Source organism: Hermetia illucens, chromosome 6, assembly GCF_905115235.1.
Source record: "Hermetia illucens chromosome 6, iHerIll2.2.curated.20191125, whole genome shotgun sequence".
NCBI lineage: Eukaryota > Metazoa > Arthropoda > Insecta > Diptera > Stratiomyidae > Hermetia > Hermetia illucens.
Genome location: NC_051854.1, coordinates 89,483,191 through 89,498,808, shown reverse-complemented (window position 1 = coordinate 89,498,808; position 15,618 = coordinate 89,483,191). Strand labels below are relative to the sequence as shown.

The following is a 15,618-nucleotide window of genomic DNA, read 5'->3' as shown; positions in this document are numbered from 1 at the left end:
GCTGAACGCCTACTTGTCTGGGCCGAAAACTCAAGACTACCGCGAGGTCGCGTGGTCTGCTGAGGCCGTCCATGCGTTTAAGTCTGTCAAACAACAGTTTGTTGATGCTACACTACTGGCATTTCCTCACCCAAATGTATCCCTAGCTGTGTTCGTAGATCCCTCAGATACAGCGGTAGGGTGTATCAAAGCTGGCAACCGTTGAGCTTCTTTTCAAAACAGCTCAACCCAGCTCAACCCAACTACAGCGCCTACGGTTGTGAGCTACTCGCTGCGTACCTCGCCATAAAATACCTCCGTTTCTCCCTTGAGGGCGGGCCGTTCACCGTCTTCACGGACCACAAACCCCTTACATTCACACTTAGACAAAGACCCGCGTTCCCTCGCCAACTTTGGCACTTGAGTTATATCAGCCAGTTTACTTGTGATATCCAACACGTGTCTCGAAAAGAAAATGTTGTTGCAGACGCTTTGTCTCGAAACCCTGAGGTATCAAAAAGAAAAAACTTTTTTGTGATATCCTTATTAGAAAACTGGAAAACTAATTCATTTTACTTTTTTTAACTTTACTAAATATATTTTTACCACAAATATGGATATTTTAACGACGACTTCGAATTCTAGCACTGAGAAAGATAACAATTTAGCTAAAATTTACTAATGTAACTTTTATCACTTTAATTTGATTGCTCACTATAAGTTTAGATGGCCAGAGAGATCTTTATGGACTTGCTAAAAGCCGTAACGAACGTACACAGGATATCGTACACTCCTGTTGCGTTAATGACAACAACGGTACTTTGCTAACCAACCGTCGAGCCGCAACAGATAGATGGCAAGAATACTTCGAGCAGATTTCAACTGACGAATTTGCTCATCATCCACTTCCACAATCATTGCCGACATTTGGACCAGTTCCACCTGTCAGCGCAACTGAAGTCGAGGAGGCAATAAAACGAATGAAATCGAGGAAAACCACCGGACCTGACGACATGGCATCTAAGCTCTGGAAAGCGAAGAGCTGGGACCCTAAACTCTCAGTGAATTCCTTAATCGAGCTATTCAGGAAGGAAGAACACCATCTGACTGGCAAGAAAGTGCCACAGTTCCAATATGGAAAAAGAAGGTAGTCCAGCAAAATGTTCAAATTACCGTCCGATCCGGTTACTTTCCCATACCATGAAGAATTTTAAACGCATTCTTGATAACCGTATTCGCGAAAACGTTCAAATAAACATGAATCATGTCGGATTTGTCAAAAACTGCGGAACTACTGACGCATGGAGAAACACCGTGAGAAGCATCGCCCTCTTTACATTGCATTTCCGGCTCTAAGGAAAGTGTTTGACCGTGTCCCACACGTACTCATCTGGTATGCTTTACGACAACACTTCGTGCCAGAAGAACTCGTGCGCTGGGTTCAATTGCTCTACCACGATTCGAAAAGTAAAATTCGAAGTATGGCGGGTGTATTAAAACCGCTTCGTGTCTCTGTTGATGTTCATCAAGGAAGCGCCACCACTTCTTTTTGTTCTGTTATGGACACCGTCACACGGGACATCCAACACCCAGCGCCTTACACACTGCTTTATGCAGATGATGTTTTCCTAGCATCTAATAGCAAAAATGATCTCGAGCAACTTGTCCAAAAATGGAATGATCGCCTCATGCAACATCGTCTCAGAGTGATTGAATAAAACTGAGTTTTTGACGACAGAATCCCATGAAACATGTCAAATTACTGTTAGCGGAAGTGATCTACCCAGAACTGAGCGATTTAAATACCTCGGGTCAACGCTATCAGCCAATGGAGAACTGCGTTATGAAATTGTTTCACGCGTTAACGCAACCTAGATGAAGTGGCGTTCCACAACTGGTGTTCTTTGTGATCGACGTATCAGCGAACGACTCAAATCTAAAATTTATCGAAATGTCGTCTGTCCTGTCGCCCTCTATGGTTGTGAGTGTTGGCCAACTATAAAAGACAATGAACGGCGTCTTGCGGTAATGAAGACGAAGATGTTGCGTTGGACTAGTGACGTGACACGTTTTGATCACATCCGAAATGAATATATCCGCGATCGTTATGGGGCTGCACCGATCGTGGAAAAATTGCGAGAGAGGCCAAGATTGGTCTGAACATCGAAGTCGATGGTAAACGAACAAAAGGCAGGCCAAAACAACGATGGCTTCATACGTTGGATGGGAATTTAAAAGCCTCGAGATTGCATCCAGATCAGGCATTTGATGGAGTCAAATGGCGGAACCGATCATGATGAGCCGACCCCGCTTGTAAACGGGACAAAGGCTGAAGAAAAAGAAGCTCACTATAAGTTTAGAAACCATTTCCCGGAAGAATTTGTTCTAGAAAGAACGGTATCGTAAATACTCTATATAGTGCCCCTACGTTACAGTCTACCTTCACAATGAAAATTGAGTGTTTTTTAACAATCATTCAGAGGTTCACAATTTTTTATTACTCTAATCTGCATTTTTCCTTATATATATGTTAATTTCTCTTGCTTCTTTAGCTATTCTGAGTAATATATTTAATATCTTACTACTAACCAAAAAAACGTTCCAAAAAGCCTCAAAAAATCATGTGTTATTGACGGGAATGAGTGGCGAGGCGCCGACGGGTGGCGGGCTAGACCGGCCCCCCACCATAAAACCTAGGGGCACTCGGATCAGTCGTGGAGTTCGTAATGAGAAGGATCCAGACCTCAAAATAGCCAAAGTGAGGATAGCCAATCTTGAAAGAAGAAGTGCCGAGCTGGCGAAGACACTCGAAGATCTTAAAAATCAAATGTCGCGTCAGCAAAGAAAAATGGGGGGCCTACGGAGCAACTAATGGCTGGGGAGGTGGGCCCGCCGTCTCCAAAGGTAGCCAGGAAAAAAAGTGAAGCTTTCTTCGAATACTTCTGCAGCCATGGAGGACACAAAAAACAATCAAGCTGATGGTACGAGAGACAGTGACAACGGTGGCAGTGGAAATGTCCCAGAAGAGGGTGCTAACCAGGCTGATTATAGCGGTGACAAGTGCAGCAATGATAGCCCTGAAGAGGGAAATCTGGGTGAGTTTTTGCTCTATGTTTCAAAAAAAATTACCGAGAGGGGCCGAGAGAGTCCAAATAAAATGTAAAAAAAATAGCGGATTACAAGAAAGCACGTGAGGTCCTCGAGCTAGTGAAGGCTCCTCACTTCACCTACACTCCAAAGGAAGAGAAGGTGCAAACCTCCCTTCTCAAAGGCTTGGATGCTGAGGAAGAGCCCGATGAGGTGCTCAAAATGCTCCGGGAGACGGGAACTGAGGTCAAGTTCCTCTCAGTGTCACGTTTCCCAGCCACGTCGTAGCGATGATGTGTAGTATGCTGTATGGTAAGTGCTTTGTCATTAGGGATGGAAATTTCACTACTAACAGAGAATTTTATGTTCTGAATAGATTACAGCAAGGGACAGTGGCTGCGCCTACACTTTTTGCAGTATTTGCCGGCGAATTACTCAACTCTTTCGAGTTTAATAAATCTCCTAACAGGTCGTTGGTTGCCTTTGCTGACGATCAGATAGTCTGCACGGCACATAAGGAGGTAACTGAGGTGCAAGTTGAACTTCAGAAGATGTTCAATGATATTAAGTTCTTCACGAACAGCTGGCGGTTGAAAATCAATGCGCAAAAGTGTAAAACGATTCTGTTTCGAAATTCCTTGGCGTACGCCGGTAAGAACTTGAAAAGGAATTGGAGAGATTTTCACATTGTTGCGAACGAGGATAGTTATGAGCGCATTCCTGATAAGAAATGCGTTAGATACCTGGGTGTGCGTCTTGACGAGCGTCTTCAATTTACCGAGCACGCTAAAGTCGCGATAGAAAACGTTCGCAAGGCATTCATGTCTCTTCGAAGACTCTTTTATGCTCCACATCTTAGTCGGAAGGTTAAGATTATCCGCTATCTTACTTTGATTAGACCGGTGCTCACCTACGGGTGTCCTATCTGGTTTAATTTGAGTGCTAGTCAAATGGAGAAAATAAGGATCTTTGAAAGGACATGTCTGCGTGCTTGCACGGAGCTTAAGGGGGTCATCCGGACGGTTTTTTTCGGCTTTTTTTTAGAATTTTTTTGTGAAGAACTGGATAAAGATATAAAAACGAATTTTTCACCATAAGTTTACTAATATCTTGAGCGGGCATAGTAATTTTTCCAACCCGATCGCGTAGTTCATTATTGAAATACAGAGCAATTTATACACCAATCTCCAAAAAAAGGTGTTTTTCCACTGCCACGCTAGAGGAAGCTGCGATCACCGTAAAGAAAAAAAGTAAACGGCATTTTAACGTAGAGTTTTCAATACAGTCCGCAAACTAGGATTATTAAAAAATATTAAACGGTAAATTTTTGGTGCCTTGTTAAACTTTTTTTTGGGAATTTTAGTGTTTTTTCACGGCTTCAATTCTTGTCCTTTCAGCGAAGTGATTCGAACGTCATTTGGACCGATAAATACGAGCTTTATTACGACGATCGACATAAATGGTATGTGACTTATCGCGTGTTTAACACTATAATTTCCGAACGACTCCGAATATCAAAAAATTACTTTACCCATATATTCTACACTATACTATACTACACAAAAAAAAATCGATTCCGCGGATGCCACACACGGGATGACCCCCTTAATAAGACTGCTTCGTCAAACTATGAGCACTATGTAATTAATGAAGTGATGTGCCTAGAATTGACACAGTTGTCGTCAGATTGATTCGGAATCATATAATGCGATCTGTTTCGGATGATGAGAACCTTTGAGTTTCGTAGCCGATCTACCCAAATGATGGGTATTTCGAGAAAACTCTCACGACAGGCTCCATTTCTCCCGAAGCGTTCGTGTATCTTGACAGGAATGATCTAATTCTTGATTCTGCCGGTGATCCGGTTATGTATCATATATATAGACGGGCCACGGACAAAAGGATCGAATATCCCCCGAACTTGACTGCGGGGGCTCCGGAATTGGACTGGGAATACTCTAGAGCGAGAGCCATTGATATTAAGCGGGATGAAAAAGAAAAATCTTGGTACTGGTGGCTGTGGGATGCCGATTATCGGCGCTCAGTTCTGCTATTTGTTTCTTGATGCCTCCAGTTGTAACTTATACATACATGTGTTATTATTCTTTGTTTCTTTGTAAATATTACAACTGTTATTACTACTTTTTCTCCCTATCGATGTTATTGTAAAAAAAAAGGAAAAAATATATAAACCGAAAAGTAAATGGTTTTAAGAACAATAATTTAAGTTAAAAGTGTCTTTTGAAGCGATTAAACATTTATTATTACTTATATTTATATTATATTATATTATATTTCTTTATTTGCCGCTAAGGCCAAGTGAATTCTTTAGGTTTTCGACCATTTCCCGACAACTTATTGTAAAATTAGATTTTTATTTCTTACTGTTTCTCTTCTCTGTCTGTAAATCGTTATTCAAAAAATCTGAGAACCTACAGTGGCCATTAGATTTGAGTTATTTTTAAGGTTTTGCGTAAATAGAACCTTATTAAAATCGATTCAATGTCTGTCTGTCACACGCATTTTTCACCAAAATGGTTAAACCGATCCGAACGAAATTTGGTGGACAGATGGGAGCTATGAAATCCCATGCATTCAGCGAGTGGCATAAATTTAGGTGGAGTTTAAAGGGGGGCTCCCCATACATGCAAAGGGGAGATTCAAAAATTTTTTCCACCGGATATAGTTGTGTAGGGTATCAAATGAAAGGTCTCGATCTATGCCATAAATTGCAAAGTGCGTGAGTAAGGAGTCAAAATGTACGCACTTGAAGTGAGACAGGACTCATTTTCGGAAACTACCCAACCTAAAAATCTGAAAAAAATCAGGGTGGTGCGCCTAGATGAAATCTAGGCCTCAAAATATGTCCCATTCCGATATCTACTCAAATAAACTTACTAATAGTATATTACTATTTTTTAGAAATTTACTGAAAAACCCCCCTTAAATTCATTTTAGGACTTCCGAATTTTGTACCAGTATAGAGGACAATATTTCGTATATACGTGCTAAATTTCGTGGAAATCTGGCAATTAATGCCAAAGTTATAGCAGTTCAAACTGCTTCCAAAGCCATGCAAATCAGATGTTGACGTCATAATTACCCGGAATAATTGACATTCGCGTGAAATATTAAAGTCGCATTTATGAAGAATCTATTTATCTGCAGCCCTTTTTAAGGTTTTGTGTAAAACACTTATGTGAAATCTAATCTTGGAGAGATGTCCCATTCCGGTATCTGCTCAAATAATAAATTTTGAACGGACATAGAGGACAGTCTCGTGCATACACATGCCAAGTTCTATGAAAATCCAACTATTAGTGTCAGTTGTAGAAGTTCAAACTTATCAATTTCGTGCTAATTAACTGCATCCTAAGCCATACAAATAAGATGCTGACGTCATAATTAACGAGAATAATTGAAATTCGAGTGAAATATTAAAATTCCATTCAAGAAGAATCTAATTCTCCCTAGCCCTTCTTAAGGTTTTGTGAAAACCAAAACCTTATTAAAATCGGTTTACTGTCTGTCTGTCTGTCTGTCTGTCTGTCTTTTTTTTTTTTTTTGAGGAGGTGGAAATCTTCAAAAGACTCCGGCCTGGGCCAGAGTGTGGGATTTTTACCCACTAAAACCACCCCCGACTCCCTCCCTACCCCGTGGAACCACCTTTAGGTATTACATCACGGGGCGGAGTTAGCTAACTTTAGCTAGGTCTCCTTCCGTCTACCCGCGGGGTTCGTAACCGCGTCTTCCTCTCTTCTTCTGTTTTTCGCAGTTTTTCCTGGATTACAGCGATTAAGGAATTGATCGCATCCCAGTCTTCCTGACAGCCTACCATTCTTCGGACAAAATTTTCCGGTGATAGCACTTCACCTAGAGTTTCCTCCAGGTTCCTCCTTTCTTCCACCAACCTAGGACACTGGAAGAAAACGTGCGCCGGGTCCTCTGGGACCCCGCAGTTTGGACAATTAGGCGAGGTGTCCAATTTAAACCTGTACAGGTATTGACGGTATCCTCCATGGCCGGTGAGGAACTGGGTGAGATTATAATTGATCTCTCCATGCTTTCTCTCCAGCCACTCCCCAATGGAAGGGATCAACCTGTAAGTCCAACGACCCTTTTCTGACTGGTCCCATCGCTGTTGCCACCTGCTTATGAATCTCTCCCTTTCGGCTTTTTTCACCTGAGATAAGGGAGAGATGGACCTGGTGTTATAAATGTTCATCATTTCGGTTGCCAGGATGTCAATCGGCATCATTCCCGAGATGACGAACGCTGCATCGTCTGAGACGGTCCTGAAGGCAGAACACACCCTTAGGGATGTTCTTCTGTAGACCGCACTCAGTTTATGTGTATTGCCTAAAACCTGCAGTGCTTTTCCCCAAACTGGGACTGCATACAGCTGTCCGTCTGTCTGTCTGTCTGTCCGTCACACGCATTTTTCTCGGAGACGGTTATAGCAATTGACACCAAATTTGGTAGAAAGGTGGGAACTGTGAACGTTCACGCATGCAGTGGATTGCATCCTTTTACGTCGAATTTAAGGGGGGGTCCCCATACATGCAAAAGGGGGGTGTAAAATTTTTTTTCATCAAATATAGTCATGTGGGGTTTCAAATTAAAGGTCTCGATTAGTACTTTTCAAAGCCGATCTTAGTTTTGACATTCGTTGGAAGGCTGGGGAGCGCGGGGGGTCGAAAGTGATCACTTCTTTAAGGGGGCCATTCTCAGAAACTGCCAAACCGAAAAATCTGAAAAAAATCGGGAGGCTACCACTATACGGTGCCTGGGCTCCGAAATACCTTCCATGCCGATATCTGTTTAAATAAAGTAAATAATAGTATATTACTACAATTTTTTGTAATTGGTTAGAAACCCACCTTAAGTTCATTCTAGTACCATGAAATTTTGCAGTGATATAGGCTATAATATAGAGCATGATCTTACCAAATTTGGCGGAAATCGCACTATTACTAACAAAGTTATAATACCTCAAATTTGTTGCTTCTTTGAAAATTGAAGACTACGAATTTCAATATCACCTGAAAGTGGATACTCTCACATAATATATGGATATATTACGTGCTACGTACTAAGAAATACACAAAACCTTTCGTACCTGAAGCATCCAGCTTCCGGTTTCCCGACTTGTTTATATTTGATGTTGGTTAAATTGTTGGCATTTGCTAACAATATTAAACTCAGAGTGTGAAGCGTATGAGGTTGCCCATTATCAACACAGGGCTTTCTATCAAATGATTTATTTAAATCGCTTTCTAGAAAATAGAGGGCAATGGAATTTTTAACTATATTACACGGAGCTGTCGTGCACTCGTCGCTCCTCACAGCTTTTTCTTTTTCTTCAGCCTTCAGTTCATAAGCGGGATCGGCTCGTGGTGATCTGTTTCGTCATTTTATTTTATCAAATGCCTGATCAGGATGTAATCTCGAGACCTTTAAATCCCCATCCAGCGTATCAAGCCATCATTGTTTTGGCCGGCTTTTTGGTTGTTTACCATTGCTTTTGATGTTCTGACCAATACTGGTTGTTGAATTCTCGTTAGCGTGAATTACTTGACCACACCATCGAAAACGCCTCTTTTGCAGTTTTTTCACGATCGGTGCAAACCCATATCGATCGTGGATATTATCATTTCAGACGTAATCAAAACGTGTCATGCCACCAGTGCAATGCAACATCTTCGTCCCCATTACCGCAAGACGCCGTTCATTGTCCTTTATAGTTGGCCAACACTCAGAACTATAGAGAGCGGCAGACGGACGACATTGTAGTAAATTTTAGATTTGGGACGTGCGCTGATACGTCGATCACAAAGAACACCAGTTGGGAAATGCCACTTCATCCAGGTTGCATTAATGCGTGAAACAATTTCATTACGCAGTTCTCCATTGGCTGATAGCATTGACTCAAGATATTTAAATCGCTCAGTTCTGACAATGGCAATAACTTGCCCAGAACTGAGCGATTTTAATAGCTCGGGTCAATGATATAAGTCAGTGGAGAAATACGTTATGCTCCTCACATAGCGAAACACAAAACCTTTTATACCTGAAGCGTCAAGCTTCTGGTTTCCCGATTTATAAAGATTGTTTTTTTTTGTTTATTTTTCCAAACTATATATTATTGTTACCTATTTCTTAAAAATAAAAAATGATTTTAAAAACAAAAACAAAACTTTTGTAAAAGGTCCTTCATCCTTCAACTCCTTCAATTTTATTTGTCGAGTTTAGCGAAATTTGAAAGTGATTTATTCACTTTGGCGAGAATATGTTGCATGAACATGCACAACTTTAAGATACAATGATTTCACACCAAAAACACGATTTTGCCATACTATAACTCTCTTAATAATATTGGCAATCGCATAAAACTTTCTAGTTTTATGTTCGTCATAAAAGCTTTCTGAGAACGAGTCTTATATCACTTCAGTGCTGCATTCTTGGACCCCTCTTTAAATCCAATATCAAAACTGTACCTCAGCAGTTTTAATCTAGGCAGTTGATATCTTACATATCGGGATGAAGATAATTTTACATCCTTGCTTCGCATGTAAGAGATGCGTTCTCAAACTGAGTGGTAAAGAAATCAGTTACATTGTTAGGAACGTTGTTTTCATTTAATAAAATTCTAGCAAACCAGAAAGTCTGCAAGGGAGTACCGAAAACATATCTGGCCTAAAAATTATTTCTGGATCATATTTAACGCCAACGTTTTTAGGTAGTCTCAATGGATATAAAATATCTTCGTTCCAAAATTTTGAATTTGAACTAAATAATAAGAACAAGTAGGCAGAAGGCATCTTGGAACTTTTTTAAGGTTTTGTGTAAACACAAAACCTTATTAAAATCGGTTTACTGTCTGTCTTTTTTTTTTTTTCGGCGTTGGAAGGTGGAAAGGTTCAAAACCTACTGCTGGCTCCTGCCACGCAGTTATGTGAGACTTCTACTCACTAAAACCACCTCCCTCCACTCCACTCTCCCCACGGAACTCCTATCAAGTATTGCATCGCGGGCTGGATCAGCTTTTAACTGTGGCTCATTATGGTTCTCTCCCTTCTTTGTTTGCGTCGTAGTTCTTCCTGCCTAAGCTGTTGGTGAATAGCTTGCAGTTCCCTTACAACCTGGTTCCAGGCATCCGTTGACTCCAACATATACTCCACAATGTTTTCGGGTGTTAAACGCCTGTCTGCGACCGTTTCCATTCTTGTTCGGTGCGCGGTGAACCTGGGGCAATCAAATATGACATGCTCCGCATTCTCAGCCACGTTACCACATCTTGGGCAGCATGGTGATTCGTCGTGACCAAATCGATGTAAATAAGCACGATAACCTCCATGTCCACTCAAGAATTGTGTTAACTCGTAGCTTAATTCCCCATGGTTTCGTTCAAACCATCTCCGAATATCCGGAATGATGCGGTATGTCCAACGACCAGTTTGGGACTCGTCCTATCGCTGTTGCCACCGTTCGATAGATTCCCACCGTGCCAGCTGCCGTCGAAATGCGCTAGACTCTCCAGCTGCATACGTCTTGTCGTAGAGTCGCCGACTTTCCTTCGCCAAGATGTCTATGGGGAGCATCCCTGCTAGTACATATGCCGCTTCTCCTGATGTTGTCCGATATGCACTGCATACCCGGAGTGCACTTAACCGATACGCCATTCCCAATTTGCGGCAGTTCACTTTGTTATTCAGAGCAGTTGCCCAAACTGGAGCTGCATAGAGTTGCACGGAGCTGACTACCCTGGAGAGCAGAAGACGTCGACTTTGTCTTGGCCCAGTAATGTTCGGTAGTATCCTCGAGATCGTTGTAGCGATGGAAGACGCTTTAGTTGCGGCGTACTCAATGTGTCTTTTGAAGTTGAGTCTTCTGTCAATAATTACTCCCAAGTATTTGAGCGATGGTTGGGAGTAAATTGTTTTTCCGCCAACTTTGATTTTCACAGTTGTGTTCTTTCTTCTCTTGCTAATGAGAACTACTTCTGTTTTATGCTCGGCAAGTGAAAGGCAAGAATTTCTCAACCAGGAATTGATCTCCCATATCGCTTCATTTGCATAAATCTCGATCTCGTCTTGGTGCTTTGCAACCACTGTTATTCCGATATCATCGGCGAAGCCAATAGTTGTCACGTTGTCCGGTAGGCGTAGCGTCAACACTCCATCGTACATAACTAGCCACAGCAAAGGACTCAGGACAGAACCCTGTGGCACTCCGCAAGTTGTCGGGAATATTTTTAGCCCATCGTCCGAGTCGCAATAAAGTCTTTTCCCAAGAAGAAACTCGACCACAATGCGTACAATGTACTTCGGGGTTGGTATCTTGTCGAGTGCCTCGATGATTTTTTTCCATTTTGCACTATTGAACGCATTTTTTACGTCGAGGGTTATTACTGCACAGCATTTTCCTTCTTCTATTGCAGCCTGAGCCAAGCCAGTCAGCATGCTGATTTCATCGACAGTTGATTTTGCCTTACGAAATCCGAATTGTTTGTCGGAAAGGCCTCTTTTCTTTTCCGCAACAGCGAGCGGTCTGTTATATATTACTCGTTCAAATAGTTTGCCAATGGTATTGACCAGACATATCGGCCTGTATGAGGAGGGGTCACCCAATGGTTTACCTGCCTTCGGAATGAGTATTAGTTTTTGTACCTTCCATTGCTCGGGGAATTCTCCTTCCCTAAGGCATGCCGTGAAAACTTGGGCAAACATACCTGGTGCTGTCCTGGCGGCTACTTTCAGGGCAATGTTAGGGATTCCATCCGGTCCTGGAGTCTTTTTTTCAATCAATCTTTTTGCTGCGTCTAGAACCTCCTCATTTACCACTATCGGAACTTCGTCGGTATTTAAATGTACTGCAGGTAGACTTGTACCATTCAGATCCACTGGGAATAGAGTGTTCACTATATTCTGCAACAACTCTGGACAAGTAATCGGTGGGGAGCGCTCGCCTTTTAGTGATGACATCACCGACCTATATGCGTCACACCATGGGTCAGAGTCAGCTTCAGTACACATCCGCTTGAAATGTTCAGATTTGCTCTTTGCGATAGCTACTTGCAATTTTTTCCTCGCATTTTTATATTGCACGTGTAGCTCCTCGAACTCAGGTCGGTTTCTTCTGCGCTGGGAGTGTCTCCTAGCTTTGAGACACTTTTTCCGGCATTCCTCAATTTCGGAATTCCACCAAAAATTAGGATTTCGTCTTCGGAAAGTCTGTCTGTCTGTCCGTCTGTGCGTCTTTTTTTTTTGAGGAGGTGGAAATCTTCAAAAGACACTGGCCTGGACACGCCAGCGTGTGGGATTCTTACGATTCCACGGCAGGCTTGAGGGCCTTATTCGGCACGCCATCCAGACCCGGAGCTTTGTTATCTCCTATTCTAGCGCAGATCTCCAGCAGCTCGTCACTGGTGACTGGCGGTATTGCCGTGTCGTTCAGAGGTCGCTGGAAGCTGTCTATGCCCTCCTCTTGCTGAGGGAATAACCCCTGGATAATTTTTAACAAGAGTGAAGGACACGTGATCTGCGGAGATGATCGCCCACTGAATCGCCCCATCACGATTCTATAGGCACTCCCCCACGGGTTTACGTCCGCTTCTAAACAGAGCTCCTTAAAGCATTCCCTCTTGCTCCGTTGGATGGCGAGCTTGAGGGTTTTGCGAGCTTCCTGATAGGCGCGCTCTTTTTGCCCTTGGTCGATTCTGCCTACCGCTCTTTGAGCCGCTCTTCTGGCTCGGTGACAGGCAGATCGAAGGCTGGCCAGTTCAGCATTCCACCAGTAGTTTGGTCTTCTACTGGGAAAAGAGCACCTCCTCGGCATGGACGCGTCACACGCTTTGGCGATGCATTGGGCCACATGGCCAGCTCTTTCCATAGAGGCGCCTGCTTTATTAGGTTGGTCTAACCACACCTCCATGAAGATCTGCTCATCCGTCTGTCCGTCTGTCTGTCTGTCTGTCCGTCACACGCATTTTTCTCAGAAACGGTTATAGCGATTGACACCAAATTTGGTAGAAAAGTGGGAACTGTGAACGCTCACGCATGTAGTGAGTTACATCCTTTTACGACGAATTTAAGGGGGGGTCCCCATACATGCAAAGGGAGGGTGTAAATTTTTTTTCATCAAATATAGTCATGTGGGGTATCAAATTAAAGGCCTCGGCTAGTACTTTTCGAATTTTGACTTTTGTTGAAAAGGTGGGGAGTGCCGGAGGTTGAAATTGGTCATTTTTTTAACTCATTCTCAGGAACTGCCCAGCCAAAAAATCTGAAAAAAATCAGGGGACTGCCACTATATAGTGCCTAGGCTCCGAAATACCCTCCATACCGATACCTGTTCAAATACAGTTAATAATAGTATATTACTATAATTTTTAGTAATTGACAGGGAAACCCCCCTTAGGTTCACCCTAGAATCACAACATTTTGCAGCAATGTAGGCTATAGTATTGAGGATTCTGTCAAATTTGGTGAAAATCGCACTATTATTAACAAAGTTATACTAGGTCAAAACTGTCGCCCCTCTAGAAATTCAAGACTATCAATGTCAATATCACTTGAAAGTGGCTATTTTCACATAATATATGCATATTTTACGTGCTACATGCTAATGGGACAAATGCACATTCAAATCTCTTTATAAAAGAAATACACAAAACCTTTCATATCTTACGCGTCTAGCTTCCGGTTTCCCGACTTGTTATGCTTCACTTGGATAAACAGAAAACACTGATCTGTTATTCGCAATTTTCCTTTCAAAAATATCTATAAATATTTGACTGTTTCAAAATTTTGGTTTAACGTTTTTCGACTTATGTTAATTGTTATCTTCTCCAGTTTAAGTGCAAAGGATCGATCCCTCATTTATCCTAAACAATTAAGGATTAATTGTCGCTTCCAGATTATGAAATCAAACCAACCATTTCTGTGTTACACAAAATCAACTTCACTTACCTGTTTTATAAATATTCCACGTTATCAGAGAATTCGTTAAATAATCCTAGTAGTTTGAGTAGGAAATCATTTTCATGAATCCTTCCAGATTTTTGCACATTACATTTGCACAAACATGTAAAACCCACGGAATATTAGTTTTCGGGATAACACTACATTTAAAGATACACGTAGTATACCGGGTTAGTCCTACATTTCAAAAAATTAGAGATGACAAGAATAAATTAACTTCCGAGCGCCACAGCTTTCATTATTTTAAAGGATTGCACTAAGCGATTCCTTCTGCTTATTCCAGGACACTCTATCACTACAAGATTATTATTAATTTCAACCGAATAATTTGATGGCTGCAACTGAACTAAGTTTTTGAAAAATACGCGCCGAGTTTAAATAGACTCGGTCCAGAGCTTAGTGAGGACACAAACAGTACAACGCGGTGTAAAAGGATCTTCCTTGCAAGAGTGTGTGTGCAGAGGTACAGTGAAAAGCACCTATAGTTCCCTGGCAAGGATACATCTGGCTGTGTAATTTTTCATTTAGGAACCTATTAGCGCACGTACGAAAAGTTGGCAACGCTGATTTCAGTCTTTCGAATCCTACTTTACTTTCGGTTAAAGATAATCCTGAATCTTTCAAGGAGTTTCATGTATGCACATATATGACGCCCCATCGTATTTAGACTTGCATTCAAGATGACTTCACAGGAATCCTTTGGAGATTCCAAATCTGCTAGTTTATTTTCGGGGTGCAATTGGACAGAGCGCAGTGGAAATAAAAAGTTTGTAGGAGGCTATTTTTGATTTGACGCTGAGCTCAGTTTGATTCCTTTTGTCTCTCTCTCGTCCGTGTCCTTAGAGGTATTGATTAGTATTGAACAGTTGCAGTGACATCTCCGCATTAACCTCGTTATGGCCACTTGAGAAAGTGCTGAATGCAGTCTTCAAGTATTTGTATATGCCTAGAGAGGAAATGGGGGATCGTTAAAGAATTTGAATTTGTTACATAACTTTTAAAGATGACGGTTATTCATAACTCAATTTATTCCCGTAATAGTAACGATAGAATGTAGAAAAAAGCTCAGAAAGGACACTAGACGCACTTTCAAGTGACGGTAGTTTTCCTGTGGATTATTGTAAGGATTTTAATGAGGTGTTATTTATTCAGCAGTGCATGTGCTACGGCTTCAATTTATAATGCGAATTTAAGCCCTGTTTATTATTCATACTAGTGAACGAATATAATCCGCCATTATTTTTCTCATTATATTTTATTTTTCTCGATATGCCACGTACCGTAAACATTATACCTGATGCACTGTAAATATTATCACATGTTCTCTCAACGTTTTGTTTGACCATGTTTCCGGTCATACCTTCATTACTTGGGGCACACAACCAGTCGCATAATTTACAAATGGATGCATATTTCCTTATCCCTACCAGTACATATTTTTAATACTCACCTCTGATGAAAAACTTCATTCTCATCCCCTCCCCCTGGTTAAAGGTACATATCAATTATTTTATTGAATGCATTACTGCGCTGTAAGTACCTTCTTCCATTAATCCTGAATCTCATTAAT

At 41.6% G+C, this 15,618-nt stretch overlaps 1 protein-coding gene across 2 annotated transcripts in view; it reads right to left on the bottom strand.

Annotated features, from left to right (window-relative positions):
* Window positions 1-14,392, bottom strand: part of LOC119660453 (glycine receptor subunit alpha-4) — a 52,959-nt gene extending 38,567 nt beyond the window's left edge. For both annotated transcript variants that reach the window (XM_038069012.1, XM_038069013.1), the window contains exon 1: window positions 14,037-14,392. The gene's annotated coding sequence lies outside the window, so the exon portion shown is untranslated. The remainder of the gene's footprint in view (window positions 1-14,036) is intronic.
* Window positions 14,393-15,618: the final 1,226 nt, after the last annotated feature.